The 18,586-nt window shown below is 34.5% G+C and overlaps 1 protein-coding gene across 10 annotated transcripts in view; it reads right to left on the bottom strand.

Moving 5' to 3' along the window:
* Positions 1-18,586, bottom strand: part of RALYL (RALY RNA binding protein like) — a 431,518-nt gene that overhangs the window by 383,989 nt on the left and 28,943 nt on the right. The gene's annotated exons all lie outside the window — the stretch shown is intronic.

Raw genomic sequence — 18,586 nt, 5'->3', positions numbered from 1 at the left:
ACCTTCTTTTTCCATATTTCCTTCCAATTTTAACCAATTAATCAGTAAAATGTTTAAATTTATTATATTGGTCTTAAGTGTCATCTACAGATAATAGAAGAGTATTGAGATCTGCTTCCAAAATGATGTGAATTAGAGAACAAAATGAGTTATTCTATTATGAATACCTTATGGATTTTGATTTCTCCAGATTCTTCTGACCTATATGTGACACTGATGAGTTTGATGTGCACTTGTTTATTCCTGTCTTGATAAAATGGACACTTAACTCACTATTCGCTCTGTAAAAGAGATGATATTAGTACTACAGCCTTGACTGTCTTCTTCCTAAAACGCTTATATCTTATTTGTGTTTCTGGTACTGGCTTCTCTGAAAACCAAACCAAACCAAAACAAACAAATAAAAAAGAATGGTAACTTGTAAGAAACACAAAGCATTCTCTATGTACAGTGTTTCATGCTATTTTTCAAAAAGCATTTAGTGAAATCAAAGAGAGAATATATCTTTATGATCGACTCCCTAGCTAAATCTTTAGAAAATCCCGCACTATTTTTTTTTGGAATAATAAGTATATTTCTAGAATATTTATTTCAAAACAATTCGGTCATCCAAAATAATTTTCTCACTTTAAGTGCAATTCATACTAACTGAATATAAACTCTTGGATATAAATTGTCCAATTACTTCAAGAAATATATTTTCAAGAAACATAATTGTCTGGATTATGACAAATAATAATGTTAATTATCCTTTTGTTCCTTCTGAATATTCTTGTCCATTTCACAGCTCACCTTTATTCCCCTCCTACCTTATCCATTATGATTTTCCCTCTTAGCCCTGAGCAGACAGCAGGAAAGGAATCCTAAGGCTGTACAGAAAACTCTGTTGATCTAGATAATATTTTTTCAGTATTTCTGCTTGTGTGCCTATCGGAGAACAACAGGAATACAACATCTAACATCATTGTGAAAGGTCTTCATGAATTCAAGATGACTCCATGAAAACTGGCATGTTCATTCCTTATAAAAATATTTTGTAGAATATTTACTAAGTTCTATGATTCACGAAACTTTTGGAAGTGACAGTTCTCCCAGAGAAATAAGGTGGGGAACCTTAATTAACATGTAACATTTAACTAGTTTTTCTGATCATTTTGACATTTCTTTATCAATTTCAAAAGTCACTCTTCACCTCCACAACAGCTTTGTCTCTTTACCTAGTGTTTTTTTAAATGGACCTCACCACAGTAAAATAGGTTTTCCTTTCTCTTGCTGCATGTGAAATGGTTCTCTCTTGTGAACAGGAATAATACAACTCTTTTGGCTCATAAGAAAAAGGTAGGTTTGGGGGACAGAAACCTGTGTACTCTGTAAAAAATGGATCAGTCTTGCCCAATAAAAATAGTCTTCAGGGTTTTCCCTTGTTCTATGCCTTCAAGGATGTCTGATTCCAGTATTATTGCCCTGGGATGTGTTTTTGTAGCCAAACTAGCTTAAATTCATCTGTTTGATAAGGGACCTCTTGTGTTTGTTTCATCCTCTCATGAAGAAATGAAACTGTCTTACTGATCCATGGGTGCCAGAACAATACAAAAGAAGCTGCTGTTTGGAGGGTTGTAACTACAGACTTGTTTGTGGAGAGATCTGAAGCTCTATTTTTGAGCTAAGTTATAACCTGACACTTGTGCTGGTTAACATTAAGGAGGAAAGGCTTTTTTCTTTGATGTGTTTGTAATAACTTGCAATAACATAGATACCAAAGATTAGAAAAACAACCACAACAACAACAAAGCAAATGTAAATGATTTTATCGTCCCTCTGAGTTATTAAAGAATTCTATGAACTCTGTCTCTTTCCAAGTATTTCTGCAAACAATCTATACTCTTTTAGTCTTTGCACAATATGCATCTTGCTTTATCATTTTAGTGAAACTAAATGAGTGAAATCAAATGAGTTAAATGTTGCATCAGAAAGAACTTTGGAACTACTATTAAAAAAAATAATAAAAAAATCCATCCTTCCATAAAAAGTTAAAATATTTCTGTTACTTATGTGATAAGTGGGAATGAATTCTGATCTGGCTCTGATATGGAAGTTATTAATGTGAGCTCATGTTACTTCAGCATATGCCATAGGCAGAGATGTGTTAGATTTATAAATATAATTCCTTCATGCGAATCTAACTCTTAAAAAGTAATGTCAGTATCACTTTTCTTCTCTTCTCTTTTCTCTTTCTTTTCTCTTTTCTCTTTCTTTTCTCTTTTCTTCTCTTTTCTTCTCTTTTCTCTTTTCTTCTCTTTTCTTCTCTTTTCTTCTCTTTTCTTCTCTTTTCTCTTTTCTTCTCTTTTCTCTTTCCTTTCCTTTCCTTTCCTTTCCTTTCCTTTCCTTTCCTTTCCTTTCCTTTCCTTTCCTTTCCTTTCCTTTCCTTTCCTTTCCTTTCCTTTCCTTTCCTTTCCTTTCCTTTCCTTTCCTTTCCTTTCCTTTCCTTTCCTTTCCTTTCCTTTCCTTTCCTTTCCTTTCCTTTCCTTTCCTTTCCTTTCCTTTCCTTTCCTTTCCTTTCCTTTCCTTTCCTTTCCTTTCCTTTCCTCTCCTCTCCTCTCCTCTCCTCTCCTCTCCTCTCCTCTCCTCTCCTCTCCTCTCCTCTCCTCTCCTCTCCTCTCCTCTCCTCTCCTCTCCTCTCCTTTCCTTTCCAGCACTAATTAGCTAGGAAAATTAAGCTATTTTTGTATGGATATTAAAAATATTAATATGATTCTATGTCAAGAAGACAGAATATAACTATTTAAATATACTTGAAGTAAGAACTGTTGTCACTTTTCTATTCTACTGTCACAGCCACAACAATTCTACTCTGTAACAAGATATTAGAAAGGTTATTTAACTATAAGTAATATAACCTTAATTTGGTTAAAGTGGATGACAGCAGTAAGTATACTGATTTTATCTAAAATGATGATTTCTTTGATATTTGGTGAAGAAAATAATTTCTGTGATGGGTTGTATTCTAGCACATTGTTTTTAACTGTTGTATATGAAATGGGTTTCAAATATCTGCTGCTATTAGGTGCAGGCAACACAATCCCTGATTGGACTGTGATGGTTTAAATTATTGAGAGAGTTTTTTATACTTTGAAATATCTTTTCCACCAAAGCACAATGAAGTGCTCAGTGAAATATTCTAGTGCCTGTGGGTTGATACATTCTAAAAAAATGGTTTGGAACTGTTTCATGTAAAAGTACTCTAACAAGCAAAAGATCTGCAGGTTCTTTACAAAGATTTCCTGTGCAGAAAAGCAGCTTTGTGGGGGACTGTTTCCAGTACCATCACAAGTCTCACACTTCCCACTATACAGTTATTTATCCTGCTCTTAATAATATACAATGGTACAGTTAAATAACAAACAATAAACCTCTAACATAACCATGCATGACCTTGCTCTCTAACAACATTGGGGGCGGAAGAAAAAAAAAAAATAAAAAAATAAAACACATTTGGAGGAGAACAGAGTTTTAAACATGTTAATATAATGTGTTTTCAGTTGTGGTTTCAATGCTTTGGTAATTTTAATGTCTTTCAGTAACCCAGAGAAATGTTCATAATCTGTGTAGCATTACATTTAGATTATGACATAGAGTTGCATACAATACTCCTTTCTTCACTTATCCTTGTGGTACCTTAGTAATATAGAAAACAAGATACAAAATCACTTTTCACTAAATTTGCTTGCTACTACCTCAAGGAGTAAAGTAATATATATTTTTAAAATTCTGTGGCAGAAAACAAGGCATTATACTGTACTTGATCAATGGCATATATCAAAACTCATTAAGCGACAAGGTATGCATATAATTGTATTTTCACACACAGATCTTAAAGACATGAACAATCAAAAGGCTCACTCTCGAAATCCTCTTACTGAAAACCAGTTTGAATTCTTCAGTCCTGTACCAGCAAGTGGGAATGCTTGTTGAGGAAGGATTTGACAAGGGCAGGAGACAATGGAGATGTAGGATGTAAAAAAGCATGTGGTGATGGGCAAGTGAAAGGGTGAATCAAAATGAGCACAAACCCGTGGTGATAATTCAGGTTGATTGAGCCTTAATTCAGGTATTTTGTAATTTCTGTGTTCTTCAGTTGCAGCCTTAGTGCTTCTTTGGCACTGTTCAGAGGCAATGTAACAGTAAGGCTTTACAGAAAATTAGCCATATCATGCTGCTGAAACAAGCTCGTCCCTTTGGGTACTCAGCAAGGAAGGATAGTAACGGAAGCTTTTTCAGCTACTTGAACCAGTAATGACACTGGCAACACAGTTAGCCTCCAGCTCATCCGGTCCTTCAGGGAATGAAAGCATTGTTAAATTTCATAACTATTTTCTAAATAAGGGAAAGCATATTCTAGAGATTTTAAACTTTTACACCAAGTTTTCCATGAGCCTCTCCTTTGCCCTGGCCTCCTACCTTCCCTTACTGCTACAGTTCCCCAAATCTATGTTCCTCAGCCAACTCCTGTCTGCCTCCTCCTGCGCCAATATTTCTCCCACACCTTTACTTTTCTCTCTTATCATACACAGGCCCACATTCTTCCTCTTAGCATCGCTTCCATTATTCTCCTTAATTTCTTGAATCTTCCCTGTTTATTTTGTCTCTTCCCCTTAATGTCTTTCCTTACCACAGTCAGTCTTGCTCCTGTCCTGTCCACTCAAAACCATGAGTTCCTTCCTCTCCTCCTGGCAGCCCCAGTTCACAGGGAAAGTGATGTCAGGGTCAAGAGGAAAGGCACTCAGGTCTCCTGTCTGGACAGTGTATGCACTGGGTTATTTCTGCATGCTCTTTGGTGGAATAATGCATGTTCAGCATAGAAAGGATCTTTGGAAAACACTTATTTCAGAAGTTTTGCCATGTGCAGAGACATTTTACTCAGTGACCTCTAAGGCCAGATTTCCTTAGGGGCAGTAGAAACGTTTTCATCAGTACAGGGTTATCTCAAGCAAGATTTTAAATTCCATTTCCCACGTGCCACCAGATGGAAGCTTTACAACAAAATGTTAATAGAACTATTTAACATTAACTAGTCAATGCTATTTTCCTTAACTACTTATTAAGGAAGATCTTACTTTAATCAAAATATTAACAAATTTATCTGAGGGATATATTCAGCCACAATGGTTTAAATTTGGCAGAGCTATCAGCAACTGAAAACAGAGGCTTATGATTGAAAGCCTCTGGCAACATCACCTGTTGGCATGAGAATTCTGACACTATTAAAACATGTTGTTTATTTAACAGTTTCTGTTAAATTAAATTACTTATCTTTAATCATGGCAGATATATTTATATCTGTTTTAAATAGCTCTCCAAATGTCTCTTTTAATTCTTGCACATAAATTCTGGTGTAATGAGGTAATGCTTCTGCATTTTCATGAGTATAATAAACCACTTATGGTTTGGCCCAAGTTGAATATATCAAGGAAGAAAAAAAAAGGAAAAAAAAAAAAAAAAAGAGGAATTGGAATAATCAGAAATTCAGTCACATTTAATATATTAAGGTTTAGAAAGCATTGAGGAAGTACACAGTGTAAGGAGGATGAAAATGACATGTGTTTTCATTTATACAAATACAGTGTTTTCATTTATACAAATATTAAAATAAAGTGTTTGGCTTCATGAATCTGTTTCTGCTCACATTTATCCTAGTAAATCTTGTTTTCTCTACCTGCAGAATGAGTAATGAAATCAACAAAATCAGTGGAGACAAAAAGAAATAAAACTAGAATCAGACCTCACAAATGTAAATAAATAAATAACATGAAAAAAGAACAATGATCTTTTGGACTGTGATGAGGTACTTATTGTAGGAAAGTTCCCAACATGAAAAGTTAATGTTTAAGGATTTAAAAATTATTAGAAGGGTAAAGTTAAGGATTTAAAAATGATTAGAAGGGTAAAGTACCAAACATAATAATCAAGATTATTTTCTTCCTGTAACTTCCACTTGAAAAAAAATGGCCTTTCTTTATATAGAACAAAACTTTAGTATCTTATACAAGATTCTACTGAAGAAAAAAAAAAGTAGTTACTTTTGTCAAGGACAGTATTAAGAACCACTTGTATAGAAAATGTTATGTTATATTAAAAAAATAAATAAAATTTGGATTTCAAATGCATTGTGTCTAACCCTTCCATTGTCACCATGAAATATCAGTGATTCATGGAAACACAAGCAGTATGAAGGGAAACTAGAAGCAAAAAGTCTAAATATAAGATCTTGCAATAAACTTGTACTCCAACACTTGTAGCTTTTTGTTACATTTAACATGACACCATATAATATGCTTTTTCTTCACTGTCTTACCAGTTTCGTTCATGTGAATGTGAAGGTCTTATAGGCTGAATCCTACTGACAAAAAGTTTAATAGATCAGTTTCTTTCTGCCTGAGATGATTTTCACCCCAAATCTATTACTTTTCCAATATAAAAGGACTCTCATCTTTATTGTTCTTTAAATAAAGATTATAAATCAAATTAAATACTTGAAACAGAAAAGGAGGATAAGTGAGAGTAATCATTTCAGAAAACATGTTTTTAGTGTATTTATCCAAAAAGCTGTGGTGCCTAGAATTGAATTATACAGTGCAGGTGAAAAAATATCAGAAGATTACAGGTTAGTGTGTGTTTAAAATTATTTCTTAACAGCACGACATATTTGCTATTTTCAATGCTCCTTCCTATCATGAAGACCAATGAAGGGATGCAAGACACAGACTCCTGATGGCTCTTGAACAGAAGGCCTTTATTGCCCTTTTTCACTACTTTCCCCATAGCCCCACACACTGTCCATGCACCTGAATCTATCATACAATTGTTTAGAGACCTTCAGACACACGCCTCAAGCCAACCAGCAATTGGCCACTGCCCAAAGCTCATCTTTAGCACTGTAGCCAATTTACTTGATCTCAATCTTGCTCAATTTTTTGTTTCTACTGCTTGTTTCCTCATTATCTCTAATTCAGGGACATGTGAAACAGCGCAAAGCCACCTGCAAATTCCTTTCCCACAGACCAATGCAAACCTTACAAAAGACTACATCTGTCATCTGCTCCCATCAGCATGCAAGCAGAGAGTTCTGGGGTGCGAGCATCTGCAGCCCAGTACCAGCCACTAGTCCTAAAGGAAACATATTCAACTCTGCCCCACTGTGGGCTCTGCTTACTGTTCCAGAAGTAATTATAGTGTCTGTTTTGTAAGTCTGACTATAGCCCCATGAAGAGGCATTGCTCTGGTCAATACACAGGGGGGAAATGTAAACAGTCTGCTCCATCACTTGATAAACCTTTGACCACTGCACCATAGGGAAGGCTAATATTATTTGAGATGTAAAACAGATCTCCATGAGTTTCTCAGGAAGACCAACACAGAAGAGAATCTATATCTAGACAAGGCTAATAATTAGAGGTAATATGGCTAATATATTTGAGAAAAAGTTCTCGAATGTAAGCAAATTACAAAGAATAAAATCATCCTCCATTTTTAAAGTAAAGCATTACCAATAATGTGATAGCATCTTCCCACATCATTTAATGTTATTTTTAAATCTTTCTTGCAATTATCCTGCTTGATACTTCCTTTGCTTATAAGAGATTTAAAAAAAAAGGAATCCAGACTTTTTTTTTTTTTTTTCTTTTCTGACATAATTATTTGTCATGTTAAAGATTGAAAAGAACATAGATCTAGGCTGATAGGTAATGTATCAGTGCTGCTGCATGCTCTCCATCAGGCATACCTAACATCAGCAGCTGTTTCTACTGAAGGGTATAATACAATGATGAGATGTTGTTTCCTTATATTTTTTTTTTTCCCAACCTTTATTTATTTTTTTTCCCAAAAAGCAGTTCCCTTCCAAAGACATCAAGCTAATTAAAATACAACAACACCATTTGGCTGGAAAAAAAAAAATATACTGAAAATTCTTAAGAGTGAAGGCAAATGAGCTCAGTTATACACACTTTTCCTTACCCATCATTTTCCCTGTACATTTTTAGTTAAAATGTCATAGTTTCCCTTTTAGTCCACTTAAAAATGTGATTTACAGTGTTTCACTATCTCTACACATATTACCAAATACAGTCTTATGAAGACCTTGAAATTTTTCTAATATGTTTATCAAATGCATTGAGAAAAAAAAAAAAAAAAAAAAAGATGATTCCTCACAGTAAAATATAAACTAAATTACTAAATTCCTTAAAATACAATCAGCCCCTTGATTAAAATCTCACATCTCTTCCCTGAAATGTTGATAACTGAAAGATATTTAAATTGTTAGTTATTTCAGATACTAAATACATATCTATATCACAGGCACACCTAATATAGTTTATGTTAAATGATAGATAACTCTTGTGGAATACTCAGCAAAAGGTCAAGAGCTGCACACTGATTAGGCAAAAACTATTGTATCTGTGCTGTCTCCCAGACAGCAGATGGTATGAGAGATACCTGTAACCCATACACTTCTTTTGTAAATAAATTGGAAACTTCAATATTTTCAGTATATTCCAGAGTTACTTTCTTAAATTACACATTAATTAAAAACCTTCAAAGGAAAATAAAATCAGATAAGCTTGTGAAATTTAATTTTAAAGCAAATTTCCTGGTTGAAGAAAACTAAACAAAGTTCAATTCAAATACATATATTTATTGCAAAAAGAAGGGTTCAAAACTGAAACAATTTTCATTTCTGTAAATCAGATTCATAAATGACAATAGAACACCCAATATCAGCCATAGATGCAACCCAGCCTAGGGAAATGAGATTTATAAAAATGCAAGCAAACAAAAACCAAATTAATTCATCTTCATTCAATTTAAGTCTTTTTTTTTTTTTTTTTTTTTTTTTTTACAGTACCCACAAAGATATGTTTTTCTCATAGCATACACAAAATAGCTAAGAAGAACGTAAATATCACAACTCATTTAATCTTCTTATCCACACAATATTAAAGATATGGAACTGAGTTTCATTAGTAATGGAGTGAAAATATGCATTTTAATGGATAGATTTTAGGCTTTGAACTTAACTGCAAAATCAGTGAGGCAACGTTTCTCAAAATAAACACTTCAAATAAAGGTGGTATTGTATGTGTTATCTGTGATCTTATTAGGTAGCAAGACTGAATGCTCAGAGAGCATGAATGCAGTTTGTTAATAAATCATCAATGAAAACTGATAATCAGAGTATAATAGTGAAGAATGGCAAGTAGACTAAATTTCATGGATATATTGGGAGAAGACAGAATTTCTGTTTTTGGAAGAAAATCAAGTGAAGCATACCACTCAAACCAAAACAAGAAATATAGACCAACTGTTAAATGAAAAAGAAAATGGTTATTTCAAAATGAGGACACAAGACAAAACAAAATATTTGGTTAATAAACAGTTATTTATAGTTATGATTTATATTAGCTAGAAGATCTACTTGCAGACCTGCTCTGTTCTTTGAATGTTCCAAAATGAATTTGCAGGCATGCAAATCTCAATGAAGTTGTTTGTAACCGTCCCAGGGACACTGGAGTTCAGCTCACACTGCCAGATCACTCTCTAATGCCTCTCTTGACAAGTTTCTCTTTAACATCTTAGCTGAAAAAGTTGATACCTCAGTTTCCTAAGTTTTCTTCCTTAGAATGGGTGGCATGTTTTTTGTTTGTTTGTTTGTTTTTCCTGTAGCAACCTGTTAAAATGTGGCAGATGTGCAAGAAAAAAGATAATCATCACTTACTGTCTTTCTTTTACATGTAGATTTTTATAGCTTTGGCTAACTACACAAGCAGATCTGGATTGTGTCGGAGATGTAGATTTTTTGTAGACAAAATAAAAAAATAAAAAATAAAATCCTTCAGGACTTTGCTATGCCAGGGAAGACTTGTGTTTCGTTAATAAAGCCAACTCCCAGAGAAGATGTGGATTTGGACCGCAAGTGATTTTTTTTTTTTTTTTTTTTTTTTTTTCCCAAGTCCAATGAGAAAGCTGCCTTTCAACTGGACTATATTATTCCTCTCATGGTCGAGCAACAAACCAGATAAATTTGTTCAATGGTATCCCTCTTAAAATGTCAGAAGTACTTTGTCAAGCCTAGTCATTATTTATTATCATACAGACTTCCTGCATCTGTTTTTACTTTTATCATGGGCCAGTTCAGAAGAATTCACAGAAAGCATCACCTACAAAGAAATAAAGATAAATGGTGTAGTTCACAAAACAGAACAACATCATTCCATCAGAAACTTATATTTTGCAAAGCTCCAGGCCTTTATCCAACTCAGATTTCTTGCTATCTGTGAAAGATTAAACCTCCAGAGACCTACTGAATCTGCTGTTTGCAGTCAGAAATTTTCTCCTATTTTATCTAAGAGAGTGTGATAGTCATTATTACAACCCCCTGGAACAGTCTTTCTTTTTTTTTTCTTTTTCTTTTTTTTCCTTTTTTTTTTTTCAGATGTTCTTACTCTTTCTAAATCTGGTTTCATTTTACATGAGAAGCCTTTCACATTTCAAGGAGGATTAGCTATTGGAGGAGAGAGAAGGAAACACTTTTCTTTTGCTATTTTCCTATTTAGGTCACATTTTGTGCTTGTGTAAATCAGCCTAACTCTACAGATTTCCACAGAACTCTGATAATTACCCCATTTGAAAGTATAGATATTTGGGGGAGAGGAGTCAGATGGGGGGTGAAAAGTGGATGGGATGGGGGGGGGGAACAAACAAACACCTATTTAGTTCTATTCTCTACAAAATCCAAACCGTTAAATTTTTTATTTATTTATTTATTTTGTCCATTTTGATCCTACACCCTGCTTTCTAGTTATCTTGTCTGTCTATCCTGCTCTCATAGCTCTTGATCCTGAGAAATTCAATGTATGATGCAGTGTGCATGATAAAGTACTTCAAAACTTTTGAGCCCAAACACCTCTTCATTTGTCTAATTCAGTTTCCACTGTATCTGGGCAGTGCAAGAGAGAGGGCAGTAGGAGGCATTCTGGAGGTTTCGTTAGTCCCCATTTCCTCATTCCTCAGACACAATGCTGGTAATCAGTCCTGTGCAAAATGTTGAACTCAGGTCTTCCTTATGGTCCTCCTGTCAGGCATAATTAATCAGCCTTCTTATTGATTGCATTTTGCATTTAAGTTCTTAGATCAGAAAAATAAAATATATAAAAACTGAGAGACAATATCTCTTTCCCTGAATGTTGTACTGCACCAGGACTTCTTCACCTGACCCAGCACAGGGACTACTCACATGGCGTTACCAAGGTAAGGTACCCTAGACATTAAGCATACCATACTTCCAGGGCTAGTCAGGTTGCTTACCCTTCCCCTCCTTTTGACTTCAGGTCTACATATGCTCTTTTACAAGAAAGCTCTACATCCTATATCCTAAACTCTGAAGTTTGACAAATTAACAGAGCTGATATCAAAACTTACCACTTATTGCCTTCTGAAGAAAGGAAACAACTTAAAGGTAAAATATTCTTTACCCCAGTTTGAGGCCTATGCCAAAAGTAAACCTTGAATTGTACAGTATACGGTACTGGTTAGTGGAAAATTGTAGCCATTCAAAATAGACAAACCAAAACTTTTGAAAATCCCAAATGATGGAGCTGATGATCAGCCTCAACTCTGCTCATTGAGCCTCATGCCACATACGCCTGTGGCACAGGTATCCTCACTCCTTCACACTGAAATGAGTAAGAGCTACTCATTCTGATTGTCTACTGCCCATCCAAGGGATGCACTCACCTCAGGTATAGAGGTTAAGGCACTGTACCTTGGTGTGCCCTAACTCCACAACCCTGATTTTTGGATTTCTTTTTTTTTATAATCATATTCAGAAAGACACATTGTAACACTATTGTCTTCTTTGGGAAGACATAGAATCCCATTCTGACTGTGGTGGGCTAGATTAATTGTTCTGACATCTTAATGAAGATTCCCAATGCTGTTGTAATTAGAAAAGGGCCTAAAGGCCTTTCTACACATCCTATGACCTGTTGCTGTGCATCGTGCTGCTACAACTGTCTGATTATGGAGACAGACCTAACCATGTGTGACTTCACAGCATGCAACATCTACACTTTTCTCATGCAATCTAAACTAGAACATGCTTGGATGTGTGGCTGATTAGGTGTCAGGCTTATATGCATTAAATCAAGAGGGAGAAGCCATTACATGAAGTTCTAAGTGCTTTCATTCAGTGCAACCAAGACAATGTGAAAGGCCAGATAACAAGTGGTAAGTGATACTAACGGTTCAATTCCAGTGTTCCTGTGCCTACTCGTGGGAGAATGGTCACGAGTAGCATTTTCTGCTAGCCCTGTGCCACCAGCTGCTAGAGAGCTGGCCCAAGACAGACACAAAAAGGAAAAGGAAAGCAGAGACCTGTAGGCAAAATGTAACCTATAACCTACATGTAATGAGCCTACCTGAAAGAATATACAAGCAGTAATTCTTAGCACTCTTAGTTATCATAATTTGACACTGAAAAGTTCTCAACAAATATTTTCTGTTCCTTTTAAGCTCCTAAATTAAAACTTAAAGTATATCAGAGGGCTACTGCATGGCCCTATCCATGACATATCTTGTTTTAAAGCTTTAAATAATTCTTGAGACGCGGATTTGCATGTAACAACCTGTTTTTCCATTTGATTAGTCTTTTAATATTATATGATGAGAATGATAACAAGCTGCTCAAGAGTCCAGTACAGGCAAAGATATGAATCTGTAAGACACGAGCTTTGGTTTGTAAAAGGATAGATTTTTGTTCTTTAACTTCAAGGCACTAAATTCTACAGATAAAAATAAGACAAGCAAATATTAAATCATTTATATTGGCTAGCATCCAAAAGACTCAGGTTCAATAGAACCTATACACTATACACTATAATTGAACTGTCATATTTTTTTTTTTAAAATGTAATTAAGTACAGTATCAAAACCAGCATTAATAAATTGGGTGTATCATGTCTCTTCTTGGACAATTTGACTGAGTAGGCTTTCACCCATGCTTTCAATTTCTCTTATTCTATGAACTATTTTTGCTTTTCATCCAATCTTCAGATGAACTATTAGACAGTGTAGATGGTAAACAATATATACATATGCTAGCATGAATTTGTAACTATTATTAGTCACAAGCATAAGCTTGTGAAAATTCTGATCTCTTCCACATATTAGCACTAAATATTCAGTCCAAATGTGATAAAAGTCAGGTTTGTTAGTAGATCCACTGTTTTTCTGTTCACCATATTACATTAGTTAAAAATATATATAGGCAACCTGAGTTAAAATATTTTAACAGCTACAGCTATTATTAAAACAGAAATTATGGAATATGATCACCAAGTTGATGCTTAGAGAGTAGTTTTCCATTTATAACCTTGCTGTTACCAATTTTCTATAAAACATTTGTCAGAATCTTGCTACTTTGTATCAATTGGGAAATCCAACAAGAGTCATTGACACAGCATATCTAAAAGAAATCCACAAAGCAACAAAAAAATAAGACTTATTTGTAAAAAGGGTTTAAAAAAAAACTTTTTTTTTTTTTTTTAAAGTGTGAAGATTTTTTTTTCTTCTACAAAGGCTAAACAGTTACTGGTAGCTACACACTGGTTTTCTGTAGCGAATTTTCTCAGGGTCTCCCACTAAGCAAATGCATTTAGCCTGGAGGGTGGCCGCAACCCAGGGACTGTAGTAGCAGATCCTGAGCAGTTCTGAGAGGTAGCTTTTTTTTAGGTGGATTGCATTTAAACACCATGTCCTTGCTGTTATCTACTTAAATAAATACATGTCTTCCCCATGACTGCTTTCACTGAGAACGCAATTTTGCTGCTATTTTTAAATAGTCTTCACAACACAAATACATCTGCACATCACTGACATATCAGAGCTCGCATAGGTGGCACCATCCTGTTTTTATATCAACTCTGTTCTGTGATGGCTTATGATTTAAACCATATGGTGTTTTCCATCAGCTTCTAGGTGAAAATAGTTGTAATTCCCTTTGTTATACACTGCAAATTCTCAAAGCAGCACATTTAGTAATATTTTAGCAAACACAGACCCCTTCTGTCCTTACAAAACATGATCAATACAGTGGACATACCCAGACAGAAAACAGCTTAAATATTGGAATAATTTCTCATATTATAAATTCATTAATCACAGAAAATTGTATCTATTAAGATGAAGAATAACTCAATACTTCTGATAACAAAAAAAATATATAATTAGTACAGAAAACTTTTTTCCATATTAAGCTGAATTTTTTCACCCAGATCAGTGAAATATTAGGATTTACATCAAACCCACAAAGAGGCTTTGCAACATCTTACTGTGCTCAGGGTTTTAATAAAACTATTTATGCAAATTGTCTTGAGGATTCTACTTGATTAATTAACTTAATTAATAATATTATATGTAGATTTTTAGGCAGAACATACAGTCTGTTTAATTTCTTGGCACTGATAAGATTGCCAATCTGCAAGAAATCCTATGAAAGTAGTACTCAGAAAAGAAACTGCTGATAACACCACCTTGTTTTCTCAGTATGAACTGATCTGGATTTCCTGCATAGCTGCTGACATTAAAATGGGTGAATATAAAACAAACATCTTAACCTCTCTACTTTCTTCTTCTGCTTCCATCAAATGTTAGGTACAGCTGAAAACTTAACACTTAATGACTTCAAAGAAAGTACATATGCATATTGTACAGAATGAAATTTGTTCTACTTACACCCAGATTAGTTTTGAAATAGTTAACATCATTTTAATGTAATCTGTTGTCTGATACAAAAAGGTGGCACTTTCAGCTTCTAGAGATCAAAATATGTTGGAGATGCTTTAGGCAGTAGGTCTTGTTGTCCTTCAAACACTCACAATATAAAAAGGTTATCATATGTATTATTATAATTGACTAAGTTACAATAGTACAAATGAATGAGATGGCAAGGTAGACCTCAAGTAGATCTCTACAAATCAATGATATATTTCTCAGAGGTCTGGATTTCAGATGTTCTTTCACAATTTTTAAGACAGGTACATATGTAGGAGTCAAGAAAACATATTTGTCTTTCCTGATGGATTCTAAAATATCCTTAAAGCAGAATTACAGAAAATACAAAAAACAAGAACATGGAATGTGCAAGTGTTCTTTTGATTACTGCATTTGGGAGACATATATATACACATGTATATCTTTTTGTTACACAGGATTTCAACTATTGTTATTTGCATTTTAATATAAATGTTATAATAAATTGCATTATATTTCCCCTACAAGATTAATTTATGAAACCATAGTGTGCTTGATGGTGGCAGCTGAACCCCTCAATGGAATTAATTAAAGGATAATCTCCATTGCTTTGTAGCATAGAAACCAATAAATGGCTGCTGAGATTAATAGCTGAAGCGAAGCTAAAGTGTTTAAGGAATTTCAAACCCCATTTATTACACACACCCTACAAAGCAAGAGAGATTATAGCTATACAGAAAAATAGAACATCAAAAAAAAAAAAAATCCCAAACAAGAAAAACATAATTTCCTTCTCTTGTGAATATTTGAAAGTGAAGCTTCTTTGTATGCACTCTGTGGCATACACATGAACTTGGCTAGAATGAAAAAGGAAGAGGAATGAAGCTGAAAATATGTGCCAGCTCTTTTGATTGTTTGTCTAAAGTAAGAAGTAGCTGGGGAAAACAGTTTAAAAAAATATTAGAACAGGATATTATCAATGAAAATATGAGTCAATTTTTTTTGAAGAGTTTGTTTTTGAAAGCTTAAGTTTTTATATTCAAGTCGGCATTTCCCAAACACAAACTGTGAAATGATATGGCTTGTGAGGCATTTGGAAAATGTTTTCTCCACAGCAGCTACCATGCTGCTCCTTTGGGTGAAATAGCTTCTGCAACTTCATCAAATCTCTCTAGCTGGCAGAAATGAGATTCATGTGATATAAAGGCCTTCTTCTACCCTTTGTAGGAGCAAATGTAGCATACAGGTGTATGCTACAGCAGATAAGGAGATAAGGTGTTGTTCTCTGAAAGTTTCCTGAAGTGACAATTTTCAATGTCATTTTCAAAGGTATTATATCAACTTTTGACAGCAACTTTTTTTTTTTTTTTTTTTAATTAAGCAAATCAGAGGTTGTTTTTAAGTGCCAAAATATGACTTTGTCATAATCCCTTTTCATCAAGTGTTCTCCTTAGCTTTGATTTCTTATTATAACCACTCTCTACAAACTTTTAAAAAATTATTATCATCATATTCTTCTACAAAATCATTGAAAAAAAAAAATTGAAATTTCCATTTAGAAAGGGTTTTTCCCTTTATTTTTCTTCCTATGTAAAATTAATGAAGTTTAAAGCTAATGAGGAATAAAGTGTGGTTTAAACTTGCCATACTCATAAAGCATTTTTAAAGCTGATGATGGTTCAACTTTCAAGTTAAAATGAATTAATCCTCAGCTGAGGACAAAGACTTGTTTCAGGATAACAAAAGTATGTAACAAAAAGGGGGAAAAAAAATTGAAATATAAGTGTATCATTGCCTGGTCTGCTAGCATCTGCTCTGGTTTCATGCCTGCCTGAGAAACCTGCCTCAGGAGTAGCTCTCCCTCTAAATCCATCTGCGTGAGAGTGAAAGGAAAAGAAACAGAAAAATCTCCCAGGACATGTGGCTACTTCATCATTCCTTCTGAGCTTAACAGTTTGGAGGGTCGAAATAGGAAGGGCTGGTGTGGAGGAAGCAGAATACAAAGAATTAAGTACTCACTTCTTTCACTTGTGTTAACAATTCATATTTTGAAGGCAATGAATTTACACTAATGGTTAGAGTTAGAATTATAACTAGTAACATTAGGTCCAAAGATGTATTTTCATCAATGACAACTAATAATGAGCCAGGAAGGTCATTCTTTGCATTCTCGTGAATATTGCTTTCTCAGCATTAAAGTCAGGAGTAAATTTACCTCATTTTCTTTTCCTTTAGGCCTTACTTACATAGATGGAATTGTAGTTCATCCTTGCAAAGTATTCCTAGACCTTCAGTAGTAATGTACTATGTAGTCTTCCCTACACAGATTTCCCTACACCTACACCACTCAAGTCCAGAATTAAAAGCATTTTATGTACAGAAGCCTAATGACAATCATCCAACAAGCAGAAATACAGAACAGGAAATATCTTCATGAAAAGTCCCAGACTGTCCAAAACCTGACAAATATGATTTGGGGTGGTTTCTTTATTTTTAAACTGTGAAAAAAATTTCGACTTTTTTTTTTTTTTTTTTTTTTTTTTTTAAACAATTCTCAGCTCTTGTTTTATTTAAACGATTTTAATTTTCCTGGAAATCAATTTTTAAAAGTCTTACATTAAAATAAATATTTTAAAAGACTATCTTGGGAATCTGAAGGCTTGAGTTATTTTGAGCACTCAGATTTGAATCTGGTGAAGCTCTGTGAGTTTCCATCTCTTTCAGCAGACTTGAGGCATTTATCCTACTTTAATGAATGATGGCTTTCTCCCTTTTAAGATGATATTTAGTCCACAAGTCTAACATAAATTTCAAAGTCCACTAAGCAATGTGTGACTGACACTGCCTCATATGACAGGTCTGAGTTTCATTCCTAGTGATAACTTATCACTATGTAAAGCATTTCTAGACATCTCATCTGAGGCATATCAAGTATAAAACACTACTATATGTCTACATTCTGTATTCTGTATAATATTTGTTATCTTCTATATTTAATCACCATCAGTTGAATCCATAGTCTAAGAAATTCCTGTCACTGATGCAAACAGAACGTTTGATCTGAAGACTATTCAGCTTTGACACACGTACTTCCCTGTATCCCTTTTTGTATGTGTTCCTCTAGTGTATCATTTGTATGGCAGACCACAGCTGAGAAGTTGTGGTCTGTCATAATTCTCAAATTCACATGTTCCTTATGTGAATATAATATAGATTCCTTGTAGCATGTCTGTTTGTAGTCCCAATGCTCAGCTCTATATTATGCACTGTTTCTGGGCATTTATTCCAGTGGGATTTATTCCAGTTCTGGCATTTATTGGACAAGATTCTTTATCTAAACTGAAATTCCAACCTGAAAAAGGCTGGTCATCAAACCTGAGCTATCGAACATACCCAAGAAAGGCTTTGGCAGAGATCTGAGTAGTCAAAATAAAGCTTGATGAATTCCTTGCCTACAAGCTCTTTTCAGTTTACATTTCACTTAGTCTTCCGGTGAGCACAGTAGGAAAATGGTTATGTAAACAGGCTGTGGAGGGTTAACTTGTAAGATAGTGACATGGGAAAAAATAAATCTGTTACGAAGCAGAGATCTGTTTGACCAGTCAGTAGCAGGACCCATAGGGTAGCACACATTACTCTGGGTATGCCTGCCTCCCTCACTCCCATTTCCCTGTGCATTACAGTTACACAGGACCTGTGTAATCTACCTGGCTACCATTGCACAGCAGAGACAGACTTTTTCATATTTTTGTGCTGAAAAGCTCCCACCATTTTCAGCTCA

Source organism: Aythya ferina, assembly GCF_964211825.1.
Source record: "Aythya ferina genome assembly, chromosome: 2".
Taxonomy (NCBI): Eukaryota; Metazoa; Chordata; class Aves; order Anseriformes; family Anatidae; genus Aythya; species Aythya ferina.
The sequence above is the reverse complement of the archived record's forward strand: the minus strand, read 5'-3'. Positions and strand labels throughout refer to the sequence as shown.